Source organism: Lontra canadensis, unplaced genomic scaffold (genome assembly GCF_010015895.1).
Source record: "Lontra canadensis isolate GAN:19392208 unplaced genomic scaffold, GSC_riverotter_1.0 scaffold9, whole genome shotgun sequence".
Taxonomy (NCBI): domain Eukaryota; kingdom Metazoa; phylum Chordata; class Mammalia; order Carnivora; family Mustelidae; genus Lontra; species Lontra canadensis.
The window spans coordinates 11,785,454-11,812,170 of NW_022631003.1; the positions used below are offsets into that span (position 1 = coordinate 11,785,454).

The 26,717-nt window shown below is 37.2% G+C and overlaps 1 protein-coding gene across 3 annotated transcripts in view; it reads right to left on the minus strand.

The window, feature by feature from the left end:
* FRS2 (fibroblast growth factor receptor substrate 2) overlaps positions 1-26,717 on the minus strand; it is a 62,871-nt gene that overhangs the window by 14,636 nt on the left and 21,518 nt on the right. For 2 of the 3 annotated variants that reach the window (XM_032854843.1, XM_032854842.1), the window contains one exon: positions 11,019-11,123. The exons of the other annotated variant lie outside the window; for it this stretch is intronic. The gene's annotated coding sequence lies outside the window, so the exon portion shown is untranslated. The remainder of the gene's footprint in view (positions 1-11,018; positions 11,124-26,717) is intronic. 3 annotated transcript variants of the gene reach the window in all.

The window sequence follows — 26,717 nt, forward strand, 5'->3', positions numbered from 1 at the left end:
AGAACACCCTGCTTTTCTCCAGAAGCTTAATATATATTATCTTATATGACTATAATTATATGATTATGCTTTGTCTTCAGCTTGTAAAATTATCTAGCTGATTAGCTAAACAAATCAATTCTCTTTTTTGAATATATTGTTTGTTCATCTCTCTCTTCTGGGAGATATCAGACAGCCAATTAACTCAGGAAGATCTCTCTTCCTCTTTTTTATTCATTCCATTTATAAGCATCTCACAACTCCCATCTTGAAGTAAGTTTAATCATAGTAAATATGATTAAAAGAAGGGAGAGTGATCCTTCCATAACCATAAATCAAGGAAAAGTCTTAAGTCTTGAAGTGAAACATATTAAAGAATCTATGTACCAACCTACACAGCTCTTGAAAATACTAAAAAGCATCCAACAAAATCTCTGAAAATTTATTCTGTTCCACCTTTAGACTTTTTCTTTTCTTAATATTCTTTAAGTAAAAGACACACAACATAAAATTTACCTCCCTACCTATTTTTAAGTGCACAGCTCAGTCCTATTAAGTATATTCAATAGTGTTGTGTGACCACTGTCCAGAACTACTTCCTCTTACAAAATGGAAACTCTGTACCCATTAAACAGCTCATTTCCCCTTCCAGCTAATCCTGGCAACCACTATTCTACTTTTTCTTTTTATGAGTTTGACTACTCTAGGCACCTCGTATAAATGAGATCATAACAGCATTTATCTTTTTGTGCTTCTCTTACTTCATTCACTAGGCATAATGTCCTTGAAGTTCATCCATGTGGTAACAGATGTTAGAATCTCCTCTTAAGAGGCGCCTGGGTGGCTCAGACCTTAAGCGTCTGCCTTCGGCTCAGGTCATGATTCCAGGGTCCTGGGATCAAGCCCCACATCAGGCTCCCCGCTCAGCAGGAAGCCTGCTTCTCCCTCTCCCACTCCCCCTGCTTGTGTTCCCTCTCTCACACACTCTGTCAAATAAATAAATAAAATCTTAAAATAAAAATTAAAAAAAAATTTTCCTCTTAAAGCCTGAACAATATTCCATTTACACACACATATTTTGCTTATCCATTCATGTACTGATGGGACATTTAGCCACCTTTTGGGTACTGTGAATAATGATATAGCTATGAACATGAATGTACAAGCATCTCTTTGAGACCATGCTTTCAATTCTCTTGAATACAGACCCAGGAGTAATATAGCTGACCACCTGGTGATTCTGCTTTTTTTTTCTGAGCAATTGCCATGCTATTTTCCACAGCACCTGCACCATTTACTTTCCCATGAGCAGTGCACATGAGTTCCAATTTCTCCACATTCTCACTAACATGTTTTCTGTTTTTGTTTGTTGGTATTAGCCATCATAATGGGTGTGATGCGGTATCTCAATGTAGTTTTGATTTGCATTTCCCTAAATAATTAATGATCTTGGGCATCTTTCCATGTGCTTATTAATCATTCATGTATCTTCTTTCATGTATCTATTCAAGTCCTTGACCTATTTTTGAGTTGGAATGTTCTTTAGTTTTGGACTTTTAGAAGTTCTCTATATATTCTGGATATTAATCCTTTATCAAATATATGATTCACAAGTATTTTCTCCCATTCTGTGGGTTGCCATTTTAGTCTGCTGAATAGTATTTTTTTTAAATATTTTATTTATTTATTTGAGAGAGAGAGACAGTGAGAGAGAGAGTATGAGTGAGGAGAAGGTCAGAGGGAGAAGCAGACTCCCTATGGAGCTGGGAGCCCGATGTGGGACTCGATCCCGGGAATCCAGGATCATGACCTGAGCTGAAGGCAGTCGCTTAATCAACTGAGCCACCCAGGCGCCCAGTATTTTTTGATATACAAAAATTTTTATTTTTCGTGAAGTCCAATTGTCTATATTTGCTTTTGCTTCCTATGCTTCTGGTGTCACACCCAAGAAAGCACTGCCAAATCCAGTGTCAAGAAGCTTTTGTTTAATGTTTTCTTTTAAGAACTGTACCATTTTATGAATTATATTTAGGTCTTTGATCCATTTTGAGTTAATTTTTACATGTGGTGTTAGGTGAGGGTTCAAGCTCATTCTTTCACATATGGATATCCAGTTTCCCCAGAACCATCTGTTGAAAAGATTGTCCTTTCACCATTGAATGGTATTGGCACTTTTGTCAAACTTTAGTTGACATAAATATGAAAGTTTGTTTCTGGATTCCCTATTCTATTCCATTGGTCTTGTAAGTCTATCTTTATGCCAGTACCATACTGTTTCTATTACTGTAGCTCTATAGTAAGTTTGAAACTTGGAAGTGTGAGTCATCCAGTTCTGCTACTCCTTTTAAAAAATGTTTTGGCTATGTGGGGTCCCTTGAGATTCTATATAAATTTTAGGATGGGTTTTTCTATTTTTGAAAAAAAATACCATTGGAATTTCGGTAGGGATTGCACTGAGTCTGCAGATCTCTTTGAATAGCATTGACATTTTTAACAATATTACATCCTCTAACCCATGAACATGGGGGTGTGTTTAGCTATGTATTCTTTAATTTCTTTCAGCAATGTTTTGTAGATTTTATTGTACAAGTCTTTTATTCCTTAACTTAATTCCTAAGTATTTTATTCTTTTTCTTTTGTGTGTGGAATCTTTCAATACATATAAGATCACATCATCTGCAAACAGATAATTTTACTTCTTCCTTTCCAAATATGGATGCCTTCTAGTCCTCTTTCTTGCCTAACTACTCTTGCTAGAACTTTCGGTACTATGTTGAATAAAAGTAATGAATGTTGGCATCCATGCCTTGTTCTAATCTAGAGGAAAACCTCTCAGTCTTTCATTACTGAGTCTGATCACTGTGGGTTTTTCATAGGTGGCTTTTATTATGTTGAGGCAGTTTCCTTTTATTCCTTGTTTTTTTAATATATCTATGGTGAAAAACTATTGAATTTTGTCAAATGCCTTTTCTGCATCAAATGAGATGATCATGTGGGGTTTGTTTCTTTCATTTCATGAATGTGGTATATTACATTGACTGATTTTTCTATGTTGTACCACTCCTGCATTCCAAGAATAAATCCCACTTTGCCATGGTATATAATCTTTTTAATATGTGACTCAATTTGGTTTGCTGGTATTTTGTTGAGAATGTTTACATCAACGTTCGTAAGAGATATGGGGGGGCGTGCATCTGGCTGGCTCAATTGGTGGAGCATGTGACTCTTGATCTCAGGGTTGTAAGTTTGAGCCTTACACTGGGTATAGAGATTACTTAAAAATAAAATCTTAAAGTCAAAGAGAGAAAGTCAATTATCATATGGCTTCGCTTACTTGTGGAGCATAAGGAATAACACAGAGGACATTGAGAGATGGAGAGAAGGGAGTTGGGGGAAACTGGAGGGGGAGATGAATCATGAGAGACTGTGGACTCTGAGAAACAAACTGAGGGTTTTGGAGGGGAGGGAGGAGGGGGGTTGGGTGAGCCTGGTGGTGGGTATTATGGAGGGCACGTATTGCATGGAGCACTGGGTGTGGTGCATGAACAATGAGTTCTGGAACACGGAAAAGAAATTAAAAAAAATTTTTTTTAATTAAAAAAATAAAATCCTTAAAAAAGGGGGGGGTATTGGTTTATAGTTTTCTTATAGTGTTTTTGTCTGGCGTTGGCATCAGGGTAATGCTGGCCTCACAGAATGAATTAAGGGGTGCTCCCTCTTCTTTAGTTTTTTTTTTTTAAAGTTTGAGAAGAGCTGATACTAATTCTTTAAATGTTTGGTGGAATTCACCACTGAAACCAGTCCTTTTCTAGTCAGGATATTTTTAATTACTGATTCAATCTCCTTACTAGTTACAGGTCTATTCAGATTTTCTATTTTTTTGTGATTCAGCCATGGTAGGTTTTGCTTCTAAGAATTTGTCCACTTCCTCAATGTTATCTAATTTGTTAGTAAAAACTGTTCATAGCACTCTCTTATAATCCTTTTTATTTTGGTAGAATCTGTAATGATAAGAAATGAAAGTGGGGAGAGGTTTTCATTTCTTATTTTAGTAATTCAAGTCTTGTCTCTTTTTTTAAATTAGTCTATCTAGCTAAACATTTGCCAACTTTGTTGATCTTTTTAAAGAATCAGCTTTTTTATTTCTATTTTCTATATCATCTATCTCTGCTCTAGACTTTATTATTTCCTTCCTTCTGCTAGTTTTAGTTTTAGTTTGTCTTCTTTTTCTAGTTCCTTAAGTTATAAAGTTAGCTTGTTAACTTGAGGTCTTTCTTATTTTTTTTAATGTATTAAGCATTTATAGTTGCAAATTTCCCCAAGTACTACTTTCTCTGGGTCCAATTAGTTTTGGCATATTGTGTTTTACTTTCATTTATCTCTAATTTTTTAAACTTTTATCTATTTATTTGAGAGACAAAGAGTGAGAAAGAAAGCATCAGAGGGGTACCTGGGTGGCTCAGTGTGCTAAGCCTCTGCCTTTGGCTCAGGTCATGATCTCAGGGTCCTGGGATCGAGCCCCACATCTGTCTCTCTGCTCATCAGGGAGCCTGCTTCCCACCCATACCCTGCCTGCCTCTCTGCCTACTTGTGATCTCTGTCCACAAATAAATAAATAAAATCTTAAAACAAAACAAAACAAAACAAAAAAGATAAAATCTTTAAAAAGCAGGGGGGAGGATCAGAAGGAGAAGCAGACACCCCATGGAGCAGAGAGCCTGATGTGGGACTCAATCCTGGAACTCTAGGATCATGACCTGAGCCAAAGGCAGACACTTAACCAACTGAGCCACCCAGGCACCCCTATTGTTGATTTCTAACTTCATCCTTTGTGGTTAGAGAAGATACTTTGCATGATCTCTATTAGTTTCATGTATTTAAAAAATAAAAATAAAAAATAAAATAAAATCTATTAAGACTCACTTTGTGGCCTAACATATCATCTATCCTGGAAAATGGCCCATGCGCACTTGAGAAAAATGTGGATGCTATTATTGGTGGGTACAGTGTTTTGTATGTGTGCTAGCTCTAGTTGGTTATGCCCTCTATATCCTTAACTTATATTCTATCTATTATTTTGAGTAGGGTACTGAAGCCTCCAACTACTACTGTGAAACTCTATTTCTGCCTTCGGTTCTGTCAGTTTTTACTTTGTGTATTTTGATGGTCTTTCATTAGGTATGTAAGTGTTTATAACTCTTATACCTTCTTGCTCTGTTGAATATTTTATTAATATATAATATCTTGTCTTTTATAACCTTTTGATTTTATTATTTTTTAAAGATTTTATTATTTGACACAGACAGAGCACATGTAGGGGGAGCAGCAGGCAGAGGAAGTAGCAGGCTCCCTGCTGAGCAGGGAGCCCGACATGGGGCTCAACCCCAGGATCTTAGGATCACGACCTGAGCCAAAGGGAGATGCTCAACTGACTGAGCCACCCATCTGTTCCACCTATAACCTTTTTAAATCTGAAGTCTACCTCATCTGATATTAGTATAGCCACTCGTACCCTCTTTTGGTTATTATTTGCATGTAATATACTCTTCCATTTTACTTTCAATCTATTTGTCTTTGGATCTCAAGTGAGTCTTGTGTAGATAGCATATCATAAGATCATGTGTTTTTATCCATTCTGCCAATCTGTGTTTTAACTGGAGAGCTTAGTGCATTTGCAATTAATTACCAATAAGGAGTGACTTCTGTCATTTTGCTCTTTGTTTACTATATGCCTTAAGCTTTTTGTCCCTCATTTCCTATACTACTGTCTTCTTTTGTGTGTACCTGGTTGTTTTATAGTGAAATGTTTAAGTTCCTTTCTGATTTTCTTTTTTGTGTATGTTCTATAGCTCTTTTCTTTGCAGTTACCATGGGGATTAGATTTCTAATCCTAAAGTTATAACAGTCCAATGTGAATTTATCCCAGCTTAACATCAATAACCTCTACTCCTTCATAGCTCCATCTTCACTCCTTTCAGTTACTGATGACCCAAACCTACCTTATATACTGTGAGTCCAAATTGATAAACTAATCATTCTTCTAAATGTGTTAGTCTCTCTCTCTTTTTTAAGATTTTATTTATTTATTTGAGAGAAGAAAGAGAGAAAAAGCACAGTGGTGGGGAGGGAGGCAGCAGGCAGAGGGAGAGGGAGAAGCAGACTCCCAGCTGAGCAGGGAGCTCAATGTGGGACTTGATCCCAGGACCCTGGAATCATGACCTGAACCAAAGGCAGACACTTAACTGAACCATGTAGGCACCTCTGTATTAGTCTCTTATATAGAAAACAAAAGAATTACAAGCCAAAATTATAATACTAGCTTTTTTTCCCCTTTAAAATGTATTAATTTCCTAATCATATTGAAAACAAAAAGTGCAGTTACAAATCTTTGTTACAATAGTACTAGCTTTTATAACTCCCCTGTATTTATCTTTAGTGAGATCTTCATTTTTCCATATGGTTCAAGTTACTGCCTACTCTCCTTTTGTTTCATCTTGCAGGACTCCCTTGCACATATTCTTACAGGGCAGGTCTAGTGGTAATGAACTTCCTCAGCTTTTGCTTTTCTGGGAATGTCTTAATTACCCCATCACTTCTGAAGGACAGTTTTGCCAGATACAGAATTCTTGGTTGACAGTTGTTTTTGTTTGTTTGTTTTTTTAAAGCACTATGAATATGTAAGCCCACTGCCACCTGGCCTCCCAAGTTTCTAATGAGCAATTCACTAATAATCTTATTGACGATCCCTTATAGGTGATGATTTGCTTCTCTCCTGCTGTTTTCAAGATTCCTTGTCTTTGGGGTGCACCGGGGTGGCTCAGTTAAGCATCTGCCTTCAGCTTGGGTCATGATCTCAGAGTCCTGGGATCAAGCACCACATTGGACTCCCCACTGAGCGGGGAGCCTCCTTCTCCCTCTTGCTCTGCCCCTACCCCCCAATCGTGCTCTGTCTCTGTCTCTCTCTCTCAAATAAATAAAATCTTAAAAAGAAAAGAGTCCTTGTCTTTGGCTTTAGGAAGTTTACTGTCATGCATCTTGGTGTGTGTTTCTTTGACTTAATCTTATTTAGAGTGCAAAGAGCTCCTTGGATATTTATATGTGTCTTTCATAAAATTTGGGAAGTTTTCAGCCCTTATTTCTTTAAATAGTCTCTCCTCCCGGTTCTCTCATCTCTTTCTAGCACTTCCGTAATATGTATGTTGCTCCACTTGACTGTGTCCCACAGGTCTCTCAGGCTCTCTTCGTTTTTCTTCAATCTGTTTTCTTTCCATTCTTCAGACTTGATGATTTCCATTGGCCCATCTTCATGTCTGCTGACTCTTTGCTCTGCCTACTCATACATGCCTTTGAATCTACTGAATTTTTCATTTTAGTTATTACACTTTTCAGCTCCAGAATTTCTATTTGATTTCTTTTTGTTTTCTCTTTATTGGTATTTTTGTTTTCCACATTTTCCTTTAATTCTCTGAGCATCTTTAAGACCGCTGGTTTTCATCTTTCTGTAATATTACTATCATCAGGACTTTTTCAGGGGCAATTACTGATTTATTTTTTTCCTTTAAATGGCCCCTCCTTTCTTATTTCTTTGTATGCCTTGTGATTTTCTTGCTGAAAACTAGACATTTTAATCTAAAAATAGGTAGTTCTGGAAACCAGATTCTCTCCTTCTCCTCCCTTTTGCTGTTTCTTGTGATTGTTCTTATTTTTTTCTTTTTTTCAAATTTGTTGTAGGCTGGCTCTCTGCCAAGAGTCAGTCTGACATGTGCACTTAAGGTCCTGTCTTCTCAGATCTTTTCTGGGCCTTTTTCTGGACATGTGAGGTCACCTTCAAATTTTCCCTATACATGCAGTTGTTTTTGAATATTGTAGTCTTTAATGTCTGTTTCCCAAAGGGAAAAAAGAGGAAAATGAATGGGGCAAAAGACAGTGCTAGTCCTTAAAATCCTAGAAGTCACTTTAGCTGGAGGGGAGGGGCTTGCAACAATGGGGGTTGCAACAACAAAGTTGGTTGCCCACTTTTTTTTTTTAATTAACATATAATGTATTTGCTCCAGGGGTACAGGTCTGTGAATCATCAGGCTTACACATTTCACAGCACTCACCATAGCACATACCTTCCCCAATGTCCATAACCCAGCCACCCTATCCCTATCTCCCCACCTACCAGCAGCCCTCAGTTTGTTTCTCGAGATTAAAAGTCCCTTATGGTTTGTCTCCTTCCTGATCACATCTTGTTTCATTTTTTTCTTCCCTACTCCCCACCAATCTGCCTCTCAAATTCCTCATATTAGAGAGATCATTTGATAAGTGTCTTTCTCTGACTGACTTATTTTGCTGTATACACACACACAATGGAATACTATGCAGGTAAAGAAGATGTGGTCCATCGTGTTTTGATGAACATCTAGGCTCTTTCCATAGTTTGGCTATTGTGGACATTGCTGCTACAAACATTCAAGTGCATGTGCCCCTTCGGATCACTACATCTGTACCTTTAGGGTAAATACCCAGTAGTGTGATTGCTGGATCATAAGGTAGCTCTATTTTCAACTTTTTGAGGAACTTCCATACTGTTCTCCGGAGTGGTTGCCCACTTCTTTTGTGTGTACTTCTGTGATCAGAAGCAGCAATCAGTGACCCAAGTACAGATCTCTGACATTTGGAAAAGATGATCTTTTTTGCCTATCTTGGCTCTCACAAGCTGTGTGTAAGCTGCACAGGGCTGGGAGGAAAAGATGGGTAGCTGTGCTAAGAACTGAAGCTGATTGAAATTAATCACAATTTATAGCCAAGCCTGCTGGTACATGCAAGTCTCCAATAACTTCAATAACTTGGAAGTACCAAAGCAGCTATAAAAGATTCTGCCAGTGCAACTGTTGCCTAGGTAGGGAGCTAGATTACTAATGCTTCCTATTCCACCATACTTTTTGAGTATCAATATATATTCAGTTTTACCATTTTATTTCCTTGATTATTAGCACTGCCAAAGTACTGTGAAGTTTTTACTTGCTTTTACTGTTTATCAATGCAAATATTCAGCATGTCAGTCTTGTGTCAGGGATTAAAAGACTTTATGGGCTTTTTTTTTAAGATTTTATTTATTTGATAGAAGACACAGTGAGAGAGGGAACACAAACAGAGGGAGTGGTAGAGGGAGAAGCAGGCTTCCCACTGAGCAGGGAGCCCAATGTGGGGCTCGATCCCAGGACCCTGGGATCATGATGTGAGCGGAAGGCAGAAGCTTAACGAGCCGCCCAGGAGCCCCTATGGGCTTCTTTCTATACTAAAACACATTCTGAGTTCCTAATAACTGATATACCACAGCACTCCTGGAATGAACATAACCTAAACAGGTGTCCTGCATTTGACTCTGAAACATGAATGCTTTAGAGACTATCCATGACTTGTTAACTGTCTTTGGTTTCTTCTCACTAGCAAAAGACTTAGAACCAAAAGGTGATTTGGAGGTAGTGAGAAGAGGAGGTAGCTATAGACACTATATGGAGCTATAATCTTGTTGTAACATGGAAGTTACTTTGTAAAATAGGTATATCAGATCAACTATGACTCCATACTCAAGAAGAATACAATGATTTTGTCAGGAAAATTATCAAGAAGCTAAAAATTATACTAAGTATTATCTATTAACACCTTATTTTTCTATAGCAAACTGATTTTAAAGTCTTCATTGTACACTAGACATAGATTCACTTGGATTATCTCAATCTATACAACCACTCTATGAAGTAGGTACTATCATTATTTCTATGTTCCAAATGAAGAAACCAAGACTTGAAGAAGTTAAATAGCTTTTCCAAGGTCAATAGCTGATAAGGAGAGCCAAATTAAATCCAAATCTGACTCTAAAGCCTAAGCTCTTATTAATTACTATTTATAAAAAGCTTAAACCAGTGCCTAGTATACAGTAAGCAATTAGTAAATGCTAGCCACTGAAATAATAACAATAATTATTTTAAAACGATGTTTCAGATGGCAGTCGGTCAACCATTCTGTGCCTAAATTTCCTCATTTATAAGATTAGAATATCTATTTCACAGAGTTATTGTGAAAACCAAATTGTAGCTATCAAAACACTAAGAAAAATATATAGTGTTTAAAAAGACAAGGAATTATTGTATCACTGCTACAGGTAAAATCCTGTCTCTTGTATTACAAAGGAGCCTTTTCCACTATAAGCATAGAAGCCTAAAACTTAAGCACTATCCTCATAACAAGAGTTACATTAATAAATTTAGTAAAGCTGTCTTAAATTATTCCAATATGATTCTTGCAGAATGACAAGCAAAGAGAACACTGAACTCTATTCATGAGTGTGATTATAAATTTGGTGCTTAGGAAGGTATATTTGCTCTTGCAGTTCACTAGCACTGAGGGTGAATTTGGCTTATACTACAGTAGTTCTGTTCAAATGGAGCCAGGACAGAATATCTATAGTTAGAAGCATAGCAATATAACTCTAAAATTGGGGCACAGCTAACTGCCACATTTAATTACATTAAAACAATCAAGAGAATGACATTCAAAAAACTTGTTCTTTATGTCAATGGTCTGACTAGTTATTGGGACATATTGGTTTACTGATTATTCTTAACACTGCTAAGGACTTTTTATTCTTTATATTACTCTGATGAAGAGTTAAGAAACAAACAAAAAACAAGCTAAGGGGAGAGATTTCTCAGTGTATTTCTGCTAGTCACCAAAACCAGAGCCATTCTGTGAAAAGTAAGGACACCTGCAACATAGTTTCCTTGTTAGCTGAAAACTGAAGTACCACAATCACACACATACACACACACACTCACACACACACACAAAGTACCCAACTATTTTTTAAGCATCTATCTATGAATATGGTTGTATCTGCATATTCTTAAGTCCATACACGGAGATTTTTCTCCCTTTATAAAGGTTTTTTATTTTACTAGGGTCTATGTTGGTGATCTACTTTGCAATTCATAGCCATCTAACCACACCACCCTCCTTCTTAAATTCTTCAAAAAATTGATTACATTACTTACACACTTCATTCAATATCTGGTACTTTATTTTCTGGAAACTCTTTATGTCTAATCTAAATTCCCGGTACTGCAATTTAAACCAGATTCCTCTCATTTCTGTTTTCTCTGTAAGAGATAAGTAAAACCAGCATGATCAAGAAAAATTAAGCATATACCTATGTATATTTAAACTGTTAACAATTCATTTTCCTGTGGATAAATCTAAAATATTAACAAAGCAAGTAACATTTCCTTATTTCATTATAGTTGTTTGACTGAAGCTAGCAAAAAATTACTTAGTAAGTAACAATAATTTATAAACAATTATCAATATTAAGGAGAGAATAAAAAATAAAAAATTGAGTTCATTCATTTTTTCCATCTTCATACTGAAACATTCAACAAGTTATTTCCTGAGCACCAATTCTCTTTGCCAGACACTGAGTTAAATGATAGAAATAAGATACAGACATATTCCCTGATTTCAAGGAGCTTATTATTTGGTGAAAGAGGCAGACAAGAAAATGAAAACGTGATTGAGTTACAAACCCATACACAAGTGCCATCAAAACATCTCACAGCAGAAGCAAAGACAAGTGACAGGAGGCCTCCTGAGAAAGGTAACCTCTAAGTCAAGTCCTAAAAGACTGAAGGGAGTTTGCTAAGGCAAGGGCAATCCAGATCAAGAAGAATGCAGGCAAAAGCATGGAAGCATAAAAGGACATGGCCTGCTCGAGACGCAGCAAATAATTCTTTACAGCTGGGATGTAGGGTATGCATGGGAAAATATTAAGAGATATGTAGAAAGATAGGCTCATGCCATTTCATGAAGGGTCAGTTTGCACTTCCACAGTTCACGTTCTCACTTATAATCTTAAAGATGCCACTAATATCTTACCAAAATACTGTCCTATATAAGCAGAAAATCTAGAGTCCGTACAAGGAGAATTTCTAATTCCAAAGAATACAGTTCATGATGTTTTACTGTCTATGACACCCGAAGTCTAACCTATCAATCACAATATCCATCAATAAACATAAGCATTCTCCCAACAGCACCTAGACTTGCCTATAGATACTCCTTTGAGACCTAAAAAGTTACCCACTTTAATCTCATATTTCACACTGAATTGGAAAAAGTCCTTTTTAAAAAATAATTTTCCATTTAAAAAAAAATTATTTATTTGACAGAGATCACAAGTAGGCAGAGAGGTAGGTAGAGAGAGCGGGGGAAGCAGGCTCTCCGCTGAGCAGAGAGCCTGATGCAGGGCTCGATCCCAGGACCCTGAGATCATGACCAGAACCGAAGGCAGAGGCTTAACCCACTAAGCCACCCAGGTGCCCCGGAAAAAGTCATTTTCAATCATACACTTTAACTTTTAAGAATGAAAAAGAATCGATAGCTATACCTTTACCATTTATCTACCTATCAACAATTTTATGTGTATACTTAGCAAATACTCAGAAAATGATACTAAAATGGCTTGATAAAAATAAAACAAGAGAAATTAAAAAGGAAGATGATATAAAACACCACTTTGCCTTTAATTATACTGGTCATTATTCAATCCTGGAGTCATCTATAACCTTGGAATATACTTATACCCAGAAACACTGGTGATGAAATTTATACAATGGGGGCGCCTGGGTGGCTCAGTTGTTAATCATCTGCCTTCGGCTCAGGTCACGATCCCAGGGTCCTGGGATCAAGCTCTACATCGGGCTCCCTGCTCAGCAGGAAGCCTGCTTCTCCCCCTCCCACTCCCCCTGCTGTGTTTCCTCTCTCCCTGTGTTACTCTCTTTCAAATGAATAAATAAAACCTTAAAAAAAAAAAAAAGAAATTTATACAATGAAGTCTGTCCATAATCTCTGACCTAAGATAGAAAAACACAACTAGAGATGTGCAAACCCAACAGATGAGTCACTCTGCCTTAGCTAACTCAACAATGTAATCAGTACCAATGGCAACAATCTAAGCACCTTCAATCGTAGGAAAAATTATCATCAACCTTGGGAACTCTCAGAGAAACTCTCAGTTTAGTACTTTATGCTGTCACATAAAAATATGTACAAGGAAATCAAATACCATCCTCCAGTAACATCAAAGTGATAACATTCTATGTAACAGGTCACAGAGCTCTCTCCACTAAAAATCCACTACAGAAAGACGACATGTAATTTTAAGATAGCAATAAGAAAGTATGAGGCATTCTCCAGAAAATATTTATCACTAACTCTGAAAATTGGAATAAATATATTTCATCTTACAGACATAGTGCATTCAATTTTCTCTAAGTACTGTGTATCAGAATTCCATGTTCATATTCTTCAACTCAGTCATTTCCACATATTAATTCATACAACTGTGCCAAATTAACAAATGATTACTTACCCTCATAATAAACCTCTAGTTTATATATTTCCTAATAGAGAGTAAGTAGTCCACTATCCCAGACTGAACTCTACCTATGCAACCTATGAGGTTTCACTGAACAGAGCAACAGTAAGAGGTAAAACCTAAGTATGAATTTTACAGTATTTTGCTTATTAGTAGGGTACACCAAATAGTTCTTAAAAAGCATCTGGCTTAATTCTGTAAACAACAAAACACTAAATGCAAGCCACTCTAACTTCAAACTTCATTCTTTTTTTTAAAGATTGTATTCATTTATTTGACAGAGAGAGAGATCACAAGTAGGCAGAGAGGCAGGGAGAGAGAAAGGGGGAAGCAGGCTCCCTGCTGAGCAGAGAGCCTGATGCGGGGCTGGATCCCAGGACCCTGAGATCATGACCTGAGCCAAAGGCAGAGGCTTAACCCACTGAGCCACCCAGGCACCCACTTCAAACTTCATGTTACATATGAAACTTATTCAATATCAATCAAGCTGTAAACATCTACAAAATAATACAAGCCATGCAAGAAAATCTCTAGGTATCTTCACTTTGTCTTTTATATACTTAACCTAGAACTAAATAAACATTAATGAAGGACATCAGAAAAGGAAATAAAGTGGTAATTTTCAAAACTGAATATTTAAATGTATAGGTAGAATATATCATAAATCTGTATTTCTAAACACAGGTGGGTACCATGCTAGTAAAAAAGCTAAATATTGATTTATGTATATAAAATGTACACAATCTGCCTAAAGTAAGGTCAGGCAAATGCCAAGCAACTCTAAATAACCCTCAAACGAACTGCTTCATGAATAGCTCATCAGTGTCTGCATTTAATTCAACCTAAGATGCTCTTAAACATGTTCTCAAAGGAAAATAAACCTGATTATTTTCTTATTTTAGGGTAATGCATTCAAAATTATTGTTATAATCTAGCATTAAAATCACCTGATTCAAGTACACCACTTAAAAAAAATGGCTGGTTTGTGTGTGTTTTCTACAACTCTTCAACTTCACAAGAAGCCACCCAACACACAAAGTTAACCATTTACATTAGAGTACACCTACGCATCTGATGAGCTTCTATGGGGTCATTAATAAGCATTGTTTAAAGAACACCTAATGACAAAAAAAAAAAAAAAAAAGTTCATGGTATAAAGTTAATCGGAAAAAAAGAAAAAAAAAAAAAAGGAAAAAACCTGTTCTTTTAAAATGCAATATGGTACCCTGGATTGGATTCTGGAACAGAAAAAAGGACATGAGTGGATAAAGTAGGGTAGTCCAAATAAAGTCTGTAGTTCATAGCATTGTGCCAGTGTTAATTTCTTAGTTACATAAGATTAACATTAGGGAAGGCCAGGTAAAGGGCATGTGGGAATTTCTGTACTATCTTTCCAACTTTTCTGTGATTCTAAAATTGTACTGGAAAAAAAAAAAGCTCCTGTTAAAAATTACTCTCTGTGCCCAGTAGCAAATATAAGAAGCTTCTCATTTTAAAAAATAACATTCACACTTATTTTTCTCTCTCCCACCCCTACACACAACACCTAAACCCAGAAAAAAAAAGACTAGACCAGAATACACTAAAATATTAACATTTGTTCACTGGTGGCAGGATGAAAAGCAAATTTTTCTCTTTATATTTTCTACAGTGAATTGCTTTTATAATCAACAACTATTAACTAAAGAATATACAAATCAATACTTCATTAAAAACTTCTTTTGAAAGAAAAGCTATAAATGTCAAAGCGGAGCCCAAAGGCAGACTGCATACAAAACAGGTTAGGGCAGAGTGTGAAGAATGCAGTGGTCAAGGGAAACTGCCAGGAGTATTTAAGTAGGCATAACCTAATTAGTAAATGCTGGAAAACTGCCAACACACAGAACTTAACATCCATTCTGAGGCTAAAGGTGTTTACAGCCAGCAGAGTCACGCTCAGAATTCACACGTCTTAGAGGAATGTCCTGAAAGGCTCCTATAATACTAAGAATTTGTGGAGATATATGGCTTGAGTTTATTTCAAACAAAAATAATGCAGTTGGGGGTGACTGGCCAGCTCAGTTGGTGGAAGATGTGACTCTTGATCTAAGGGTTGTGAGTTCCAGCCCCACACTGGGTACAGAAATTAAACAAGTAAAATCTTAAAAAAATAAATAATAACAATACAGTTGGATATCTGGTACACAACTGGCCACTGAGGGCTTCCAGAAACATTCTCCAGTACTATGATGTGCTCTTTAAGTATTTCTCCTCTACCTTTAACTTCTCTAGCACCTTCCTACAACCTATGCCCAACCCTTAGCTCTAAGGCCTAAAAATGTCACTCCAGAAAGATCAGGATCTAGAGACCACTGGGATTACATAATCAAATCCTATTTCAGACGTCTGAAAGGTATCACAAAAATTATTATTCTGATACCCTCAGGGCAAAATATGTTCTAGAACTCCATTAAGCAATAAGAGGGGAAACTAAATCAATAACAAATGTTTCCTACTCTAAAATGACAAAATCAAATACATTTTGTCCCTTAGAGGAAGTGCCAGTGGAATCAAACAGACTGCATTTTGATAAGAGTTTCTTCCAAGCTGTAATGAGGCTGATTAATCTGTATCAGGCTATCTGTCCCTACTAAACTAACACTATATAGCCAGTTCCGGGTTTGTGTCGTTTTTTAAAATGTTTTTTAACTCTTTGTTTATGGTCACCCTCATTCTCAGTTGGTAGTACAACAGGTCCTAGAACAGTCCTTAAACATGTATGTGCATTTTTTTAAACTTCTAAGTCCTTGAGGACTCTATAATCGGATAACTAAGCCTATTAAGAATAGGTGCAAAATACAGCCCTGCACTCAGAGACAAAGGAATATTTTATGTTAAAATGCATGGTATTTACTTCAAGAGCTTTATTACAACAATTTTAAGTGTTAGAACCCTTTTTTGCTTACTTTCTAGTCCTAGTTATGTTTAAGAAAATAGAGGCGACCAGAAAAGATCCTTAGGTATGGAGGCCACAATAACAATTATTTATTATTGTTAGTATTTTGTTATTATTGTCAATACCAATGGAGATACACACTGTTTTTCATCAAAGCTAAGACACAACTGAGTTTAAAGCTGATATTTTATACACCACTAAGAAAAGAAGTTGCCAACTGAACTATGACATGCCACTGGTTTAAGATACACATAAATTTCTATTAATAAAATTGGAAAAAGTCTCTTAGAATCAATGAAGTACAGCATACAGTCAATAAAAACATTCAACTCATTACAAATGACACTGAGGGAAGTGTGTTAAAAATCCTTTCTTTGCTCCTTCCCAGATGCTAGAAGATAGTTACAATGAAGTGACAGGATTTCAGAGTGTCTAAAACCAATGTTCTTTTGAGCCTTGATAAATACTTGTCTCAAGAACAATCTTTCAGGACAGAGAGTTGGGAACTATTTTCTTCATTCTTCAAATGGAGAAATGAAGTGAAAAAATTAACCAAAATTTTACTAAAAGCCAAATTTAGAATTTTTAGTTTCTCCGTCTACCACTTTAATTAACAAAGACAATATGCACTCTTTACCTAAAGGTTGTTTTTTACATCAGTTTTTACCTTGATCTTAAACTCAAGATATCAATCACACAAGGTCAAGGTAATCCTGAAGAGCTGTCTTCAAAAGTACAGCTCAGATCACTGGGGTTATTCCTTTTGAGCACAACTTACGATAAAATATAATTTTAAAGCAATGGTGGAATCTTTCTTTTTTAAGGGCAAGTGTGGAGAAACAAATGTCTACATAAAAGAGAATTTCTAAGATATTTTACTCTGTCTCACTTTCCCAGTATTTTTTCACCAGCACTGGCTGAAAGCTATCACTTTACTCCTTTTAAAAAAAGAAATCTGTGAACTTAATTAATTCAACAGTTAGCTACAAAGAATATTAGTCTCATATAATTAGGTACATGTAACATTCTTGTCAAAGCCTCTACATGCCAACTGCAAATGTGAATTCTCAAACTAGAACCCTGCTAAATAAGGTAGAATGCAGTGAAGGCAAGATCTTAATTCTCGCATAATTGATAAATGGACTACGACAGCTCTGCTGTCTTAATATATTTTAATATACTGTATCAAAATCTAAAATAAAAGGCTTTGCTTTTAGCATGCTAAATTCCTCCAGCAGAAGACAGTATCAATCTCTGCTAATGCCAGCAAGGCAGGATGACAGAATGAAAACAGCATGGGCTTTAGGGCAACAGAAATCTGAACTCTTACTTAACCTTTCTGATTTTATGTTTCCCCATAGGCAAGTTAAAAACACCACCACTACCTACCTCATATGGTTGTTACAGGTTTGGAGGAGGTGGCAGTAATAACAGTTGGGGGCAGGGTCTGAATTAGGGTAGTGAACAATGAAAATGGAGAAAGATGGATTAGAGCAAAATATAAACATGAGCATCAATAACACTTGATGACTGATTAAACCGGGAAGGAAAGCAAGACTCAAGGTATGTACACATTCACTGACCTGGGCTGGGGAATACAGGAAGGACACAAGGTTTAGAGAAATAGGTAAGCTCAGTTTTGAACACATTGTGATGCCTATGGGATATCCATGTGGGAAAGAGATCTGAGCTGGAGATAGAAATCTACATCGTCAACTTATGGATGCAAGGCATGAGATAAGATGAGACTGCCCAGTGAAAAGAAAAGTAAGACCTACAGAAACTCAGAAATACCAGTATCTGAGGGGACTGCAAAGGAAGGGAAGTCCACAAAAGAGACTGGACAGGCACTGTACAAGAACCCAAAAGAAAATCTCGAAGAGGGTGCTATCACAAAAGCCTAGGAAATACAATGATTCAAGGTGAGATGGGGTAAGAAACAGTCTCACTGGAAAGACTGCAGAAACCATGTAAAGTTAGTTTGAAGAAAAGAATATTTAGCAGTAAGGATAAGCAGAGCAGAAACAGTCAGCTGTCATCAAATTTCTTTCTGCTTCATGGAGTAACAGACTTCACTTACTCCTGAAACAGAAATCGGACCAAAACACAGAAGTCTATGAGAATAAAACAGATTTCATCTTCTAAAAAGAATTGTGTTTCCAGTCACTAGCAAGGTTCAATAGATTCCACTACTGGTCAAGAAGGGGATGAGAGGACTTTGACCTTTCATTCAATTGAAGTACTTTCCAAGGACTAAACTAAATCTGAATACCTGCATTAAAAGGACAAAGGGAAAGATATAGCAAAAAGGTTTTTTAATATTTAGTAATATAAAGTAATGGTTCTATGAAGTTTTAAAAATCATTTCCAATTAATTCTACGTAAAACGCATAAAAAAGAGAAAGGCGTTTTTTAAAAGATTGATTTAACTTAGAGAGACAGCATGTGCATGTGAGCAGGGAGGAGGGACAGAAAAAGAGGGAGAGAGAATCTCAAGCAGACTCCCTGCTCAGTGCAGAGCCTGACATGGGGCTGAGTCTCATGACCTAGAGATCATGACCTAAGCTGAAAATCAAGAGTCAGACTCTAACTGAGCCACCCAAGGCACCCTAAGAAAGGCATTTTTAACCTTGTGAGTCCCAAGTAAAACATTTAATATGATATAAAAACTTTTAGAAAGTTGTCCAAGATGGTGGCATAGGAAGAGCCTGAACTTACTTCCTCCCATGAACACACCAAATCTACAGCTACCTATAAAAAATTCCCACTAAGAAAGAACTGAAAATTAGCCATCTCAATAGCTCCCCCCAAAAGGGATAAAAGGGCCACATCAAGTTAGGTAAGTGAGGGACAGACATGGTCTCACCAACTATTCTACCTCCTTACCCCAACCCCACAACCACCCACAGCAAGTCATCTCATAGTCTGAAGCCTCTCCCCAGGGAATAAAAAGTCTGTGCCCCACTTCAGGCACCCCAACCCTTGGGACCTACACCAGAGACAAGTCCCCAAAGACATCTGGCTCTGGAAACCAAAAGGGTTTATGTCCAGGGGACCTGGAGAGCTGTGAGGTTCTGAGGTACTCCTTTTGAGGGACTTGTGTATGGACTCACTTATCCATGGATCCAGTGCAAAAGCAGCAGTTTGAGAGGTAACTGAATTGTATGTGAAGGAGATTTATTTACTAATCTTAAAAGTTATCTGCTAGAGAAGCAAGAACCAGTTGGGAGTGTCTTTGGGCAGAGAGGTACCAGCAAGTGCCATTTTTGTACTCTCCCTCTACCTTACCATGGCAGGCAGGCACATGCAGACACAGCCTTGCCAAAGCCACGGGCATGCCCCACCCCCAAAGTTCTTTCCTTGCCTTGCTAAAACTGCAGGCTTATTCTACCCTTGGCACTCTCTAGCCGTCTCATAAAACCCACGGGTGAGCACAGTCCATACAGTGGATGCCCCTTGACCACCTGGCCCCAGTAGCCAAAGGGGCTTGCATTTCTGGGCTCCACAGGACTATAAAAGTCAGAAAGACAGTTCTAGGCAGGTTATTATACCCAAGGCACTACACAAACAGCAAACAGAAACATACCCTCGGTACCAAGAGGTATAGGCTTCAGTTCTGTACCTCAGTTCTGTCACATACTTATTACAGAGGTGCTCTCAGGAAATGTAAGCAGGGAGGCACCATCTGAGCACCCTCCCCGGGCTGCACCACAGATAGCTGGTACTTCCCAGAAACGAGCTTACAGACTCCTCTGAAGCCCTGATTTTTTAACTGTGGCCCGGGGGATACGTCCAGAACTGCTGGTCTGGAAGTCAGCAGGGTTTATGACTGCAGTCCCTCAGTACTATATATATTTGCATACTTTAAAAGCCTGAGGATCTGGCTTCCAATTGGCCTGAAACCAGGTACTGATTGAGACCATTCCCTCTGGAACACTGGCAGGTCTTGGCACATCCTCATCAACTAGGACCTGTTGAGAATAAATCAGGCTACTCAGACAATCAACAAAGGTTTGAGAAACAACCAAGAGCTAGAGCAAGGATGAACAATAGGTTCATCTAGGTTCATCATCTACACAAGGCCACTCCTTCCAGACTGGGAGAGATAGGTTATTTACCTACTACATAGAAACAAATGCAGAAAGACAAGCAAAATGAGGAGACAAAGGAGTATGTTCCAAATGAAAGAACAAGATAAAGCCCCAGGAAAGACCTTAATGAAACAGAAATAATTTATCCGATAAAGAGTTCAAAGTAATGGTCATAAAGAAACTCACCAATCAGAAGAAGAATGAATGAGCACAGTGAGAACTTCAACAAAGAGGCAGAAAATATAAGAAAGTACCACACATTAAGTCACCAAGATGAAGTATATACTAAACTGAAAAACACACTAAGAGGGGTTCACCAGCAGACTAGATGAAATAGAAGAAAGGATCAGTAACTTGTAAAACAGAGTAGTGAAACTCAACCAAACAGAGCATCAGTCAATCAATTAAAAGTGAGGAGAGCTTACGAGACTAGTAGACAAAAATCAAGCTAGTCAACACTCATATTATAAATGTCCCAGAAGGAGATGAAAGAAAAAGGGGCTGATAACTCATCTGAAATAATGGCTGAAAGCTTCCCTAGCCTGGAGATAGAAACAAACATCCAGGTATAGGAGGCACTAAGAGTTCTAAATAAGATGAACCCAAACCAATCCACACAAAGATATTATAATTAAAATGTCAAAAGTTAAAGATAAGGAATCTTAAAAGCAGTAAGAGAAAAACAACTTGTTACATACCAAGGAAACCCCCATAAGACTGAATTTTCAGCAGAAACTCTACAGGCCAGAAGAAAGTGGCACGATATATCCAAAGTGCTGAAAGGAAGAAAGTTCCAACAAAGAATATTCTACTTAGCAAGGTTATCATTCAGAATTCAAGGAGAGATAACAAGTTTTCCAAACAGGCAAAAGCTAAACGGACCTTATAAGAAATGTTAATGGGACTTATTTAAACTGAGAAGAATAAGAGAAGAATAACTAATAAGAAAACAAACTAAAACTCTCATTGGTAAAGGTGAAAATATAGTAAAGTTGGTAGATCAACCACTTATAAGCTAGAATGAAGGTCAGAAGACGAAAGTAGTAAAATTAATTATAACTATGATAATTTGTTAAGTCATACAACAAAATAAAAAGATGTAAAATATGACATCGGGGCGCCCAGGTGGCTCAGTTGGTTAAGCGGCTGCCTTCGGCTCAGGGTCCTGGGATCAAGCCCCACATCAGGCTCCCTGCTCAGCGGAGAGCCTGCTTCTCTCTCTCCCCCTTTCCCTGCTGCTCTGCTCTCTCTCTAGCTCTCTATCAAATAAACAAATAAAATATTTAAAAAATATATGACATCAAAAAACTGTAATAGAGCCACAAAAGATAATGAAAAAAAGTCTAAACACAACACTAAAGAAAGATATCAAAACACAAGGGAAGAGAGCAAGAGAAGAAGAAAGGATGAGAGAAGAACTGCAAAAACAGCCAGAAAACAATTAATAAAATGGCAATAAATACATATCTACCAATAATTATTTTAAATGTAAGTAAACTAACTTCTCCAATCATAAGACAAAGAATGGCTGAATAGACTTTTTTTTTTTTAAAGACTCATCTATATGTTGCCTACAAAAGACTCACTTCAAATCTAAAGACATACAAAAACTGAAAGTGAAGGGATGGGAAAAGACATTCCATGCACATGAAAACGGAAAGAAGGCTGGTGTAGCCACACACTGATCAGACAAACCAGACCTTAAAACAAAACGTGTAATAAAAGACAAGGGTATTACATAATAATAAAGGGATCAATCTAAAAGAAAATATAACATTTGTGAGTATTTGTGCACCAGCACAGATCACCTAAATATAGAGAGAAAATATTAACAGGCCTAAAGACAGAAATCAACAGCAATACAGTAATAGCAGGAGATTTTATATCCCACTTGTATCAATGGATAGATCATCCAGACAGAAAATAAAGGAAACATTTATTTAAATGACACATTAGACCAGATGGACTTAACAGATACATACAGAGAACATTCTGCCCAAAAGCAGCAGAATACACATTCTTCTCAAGTGCACAGGGAACATTCTCCAGGATAAATCATATCTTGGGCCACAAAACAAATCTTAACAAATTTAAGATGACTGAGGGGAACCTGGGTGGCTCAGTGGGTTAACTATCTGACTTCACTCAGATTATGATCTCAGGGTCCTGGAGGAGAGACACGATGGTGGTGGAAGGGATGTCCATGCTTAGCAGGGAGTCTGCTTTGCCCTTTCCTTCTGTCCCTCCCCCCAGCTTGGGCACTCTCTATCAAATAAATAAATAAAATCTTAAAAAAAAAGTTAACAGGACTGAAATAATAAGCATCTTTTTCAACGACAATGGTATGACACTAGAAATCAGTTAAGAAGAAATTGGAAAAATCACAAATGTGTGACAATTAAACAACATGCCATTGAGCCACCAAAGGTCAATGAAGATATTGAAGAGAAAATTTTAAAAATACCTTGAAATAAATGAAAATGGAAATTCAACCATCCAAAATCTGTGAGATACAGCAAAAGCAGTTCTAACAGGGAAGTTCACAATGATACAAGCCTACTTCAAGAAACAGAGAAGAACTATCAATCTAATTCCATACCTAAAGGAACTTGGGGGAAAAAAAAGAACAAAGCTCAAAGTTAATAGAAGGAAGGAAATAATAAAGACCAGAGCAGAAATAAATGAAAGAGAGACTAAAAAATACAATAGGGGGAAAAAAAAAAATCAATGAAACTAAGGGCTAGTTCTTTGAAAATATAAAAAAAAAACTTTAACCTAGACTCACCAAGAAAAAGGCTCAAATAAAATTAGAAATGAAAGAAAAGTTACAACTGACACCACAGAAATACAAAGGATCATAAACTACTGAATGAACAATTATGAACAATTATAATCCAACAAACTGGACAAAGAAAAAATGGATAATTTTAGAAACACAACTTCTAAGACTAAGTCAAAAAGAAACAGAAAATCTGAATAGACCAATTACTAGTAAGAAGATTGAATCAGTAATGATAAACCTCCCAATGAACAAAGGTACAGGACCAGACTTCAGTGGTAAATTCTACCAAACATTCAAAGATGACATTAATACGTATCATTTTCAAACTCTTCCAAAAAGCTGAGGAGGGAATGCCTCCAAATTCATTTACAAGGACAGCATTATGATGTACTAAAACCAAAATCAAAAGCACCACAAAAAAGGAAGTTACAGGCCAATATCCATAATGAACATAGATGCGAAAATTCTCAACAAAATATTAGCAAACCGAACTCAAAAATATTAAAAGGATCATGCATCATGATCAAATGGGATTTATTCCAAGGATGCAAAGATGGTTAAAATTTGCAAATCAAGCAATATGATATACCACAATAACATGCTAACAGATGGAAAACAGACTCATATCATAACTTTGTGGTGTATAAAATATCAAATTATGTTGTATACCTGAAACTAATAGATTCTATGCCAATTTTACCTCAATTTAAAAAAAAAAAAACTTTTGGGGCACCCCTGGCTGGCTCAGTCAGTGGAGCATGCGACTCTTGATCTTGAGGTTGTGAGTTCAAGCCCCATAATGAGTGTAGACATTATTTTTAAAAATAAAATCTTAAAAAAAAAAAAACAACTTGTAAGCCTTAACCAATTTTTACGGTTGATTTTTAGCCATAATAATCCTGTTTAATGTCATCAAAACCTATCCAACTGAGTTTTCATAACTTCTACTACTAAAAAAGTAATTTTTTCTCTTCTTTTTTTTTTTAAGATTTCATTTATTTATTTGACAGACAGAGATCACAAGTAGGCAAAGAGGCAGGCAGAGAGAGAGGAAGGGAAGCAGGCTCCCCGCTGAGAAGGCCCGACGTGGGGCTCGATCCCAGGACCCTGGGATCATGACCCGGGCCGAAGGCAGAGGCCTTAACCCACTGAGCCACCCAGGTGCCCCTTTTCTCTTCTTTTTAAAGCCCAAGCACATGAGTTTGTTTGTTGGCTTGCTTGTTTTTAATGGCAGAATTTAAAAGTTATTTGCAATTCTGGCCATTTTCCATTTGACCCTCCAGAGCCACTCTGCTCTGTTCCCTGAAAGCCTGACCTGCATGGAATGCCAACAGACCAGGTTGGCTGTGACTCCATTCCCCTCATAGCTTTTCTGATGACTCCTATCAGGCAACCCCCTCCTGTAAGTATGGTTCTTGCTGGTTCAGGTACTCATCTGCTCCCCTGTCCCTCTCAGATCTAGAAGTGGTAACAGCTTCCTGCTATTGCTAACTAGCCTGCTCATCTTTCTTGCTGGTTTCCTTTAATGTGCCTACACTTTGCAAATAAGCCCATCACTGAATTCTTTTCTATTATACTTGTCAGTGTCCTGTTTCCTGCCAGAACACTGACTGATACAAGCTGCTACTGATGTTTTCAATACAGTAATTATGTATTGCCCTCTAACCACTGGAGAAAACACCTTATGAGAAAGGAGCCATGGTCACCAGCTTTTACGTTTCTTACTCAAACCAATTAAAATACCTAAAAATAGAAAATAAAAATTACCAACCTAAAAATAATTAAAAGGGAAAAAGATTTTTAATGAATTTTTAGGATTAAAAAATCTCTTTAACTTTATTGAATTTTATTATGATTAATAACCCCAAATCTTGTAGTCATCCTTGACACTCTCTCACTTTCCAATCTATTAATCCTTTTCAATCTATCTTCAATATATCCCAATTTCAAACACTGCTTACCCTCCCTACCACTGATTCTCTGGCTTAAGTTACCACCATTTGTCTGAAATTTTGAAATAGGCGTCTAATTAATCTCTGCCTCTGCTCTCGTCCTGGTCCAGTCTTTTCTCAACAGAGCAACCAGATTAATTCTATCAAAAAGCGTTACTGAAATTTTCTTCAATGGTTAAAAAATCATGACTCATACATAAAGTAAAATAATATATCCAAGATATTATTTTTCATTAATTAATAAGGGAGTCATTAAAATGTTACAACTGGTTCAAAGAAAAATTCCAAGAACTACAAACACACAAAGAACAGGAATTCTGGTGTAAATTTACAAATTGATGTAAAATGGGTCTATTTACAGGGCAATAACCAATTGTATTCTGCTAGACACAATTTTAATTTGCACTCCTATGAAAGAGAATTATTACTTCTTTAGCAGTTTTCTGCAAATTACAGAATTGTATAGTAACTCAAAGAAAATGAGACAGAGATAAACCCAATGGATGAGCAAGATAAAAACCTGCTTATCGTTTTCTGCCCATTTCAAAGTTGTTCACAACTTTTCTAGACAAAACTTTGCAGGTCTCCTTCAATTCCCCTAAAAGTCAAAAATTAAAGACCTTTTTTTTTTTTTTTAAAGATCTTATTTATCTGTTTGACAGAGACAGATCGTAAACAGGCAGAGACAAAGAGAGAGCGGGAAGCAGGCTCTGTGCTGAGCAGAGAGCCCAATGCGGGACTTGATCCCAGGACCCCGAGATTACGACCAGAGCCAAAGGCAGAGGCCCAACCCACTGAACCACCCAGGCGACCAAAATTGAAGGCCTGGACTACAAGATCCCAAATATTTTAGTATTGTTCCTTGCCCTTCCGGCTCCCATTACAGATTTCACATACTAACTCTCCCCCTCCACATCTGTTCCAGCCACACCGGCCCCCTGGCTGTTTCTGAAGACAAAAAGCAGTCTCCTACTTCAGGGCCTTTGCAACTGTCGTCCTGTCAGAAACCGTCTTCCTCCAGATATCCTTGCTCCCTCACTTACTTCAGGTCTTTACTCAGATCAACTTATGAGAGAACTTTCCTGAGCATCTTATATGAAATACGTAAACCCCTACATCAAAACAGTACTTCCTTTTTTCCTTTTCTTTTTCTTCCACTGCTATATTATTCTCAAATGACTTATTTCCAACTAGCATGCTACATATTGACTTATTGTTGGATTCCCTGCTTCTCTCCTCCACCGACAGCACAAAATGTAAACTGCACAGGAAGGCAAAGGCTTTGTTTTCTTCACTGCTATCTCCCCAGTATCTAGACAGTGCCAGACACATACTATATGCTCAGTAAGCTTCAGATGAATGAATACATAGGTACTGAATAATGGATAATGTTTCACAATTACAACATACTAATAAATTTCACCCTGAATTTCTTCAACATAAAACATAGCAATAAAACTACAACCAAGGGGCGCCTGGGTGGCTCAGTGGGTTAAAGCCTCTGCCTTCAGTTACGGTCATGATCTCGGGCTCTTGGGATCAAGCACCGCCTTGGGCACTC